General features: G+C 41.8%; 1 protein-coding gene across 9 annotated transcripts in view; it reads right to left on the bottom strand.

Moving 5' to 3' along the window:
* Positions 1–476, bottom strand: part of LOC119829676 (septin-7) — a 30,249-nt gene that overhangs the window by 3,004 nt on the left and 26,769 nt on the right. The gene's annotated exons all lie outside the window — the stretch shown is intronic.

Below are 476 nucleotides of genomic sequence, written 5' to 3'. Positions count from 1 at the left end.
TAGTTTACATCGTAAGATTTCATTAAATAATGTAATTGTGTAAGTGTTTTTACGTACGATAATGTGCGGTGTTGCTGTGTGTTGTTGTTGTTTTGCGTTATATTGTATTACTAACTTTTCGATCGCGACTTTGCCCACGGTTTCGAATGTGCAAGTAAAGGATGTTATAATGGTAATAATATGTTACACTGTGGTAAACACTTTCACCTCCAGACTCACCAAAACGCGCAAATAACATTCATAACATTGCTTGTACTATCCCGCTGTTAACAAAATTGCACATGAAGCTCGGGCTCGTAAGTCCTGCGTCCTGCACCTTACCCCCTGCACGATTGACCCATTTAAACGTCTGCGTTGAACGACGATAATTACACTGGGCTATAACCTGTCGTCGTGTGCACTGCACTTGGGTTTATAACAGTGTAGTGTACTGTAGTGTGGTGTACGTGTGGTGTACGTGTGGTGTACGTGTGGTG

This window comes from Zerene cesonia, chromosome 10, assembly GCF_012273895.1.
Source record: "Zerene cesonia ecotype Mississippi chromosome 10, Zerene_cesonia_1.1, whole genome shotgun sequence".
NCBI lineage: Eukaryota > Metazoa > Arthropoda > Insecta > Lepidoptera > Pieridae > Zerene > Zerene cesonia.
This window is presented reverse-complemented; position numbering and strand designations above follow the sequence as displayed.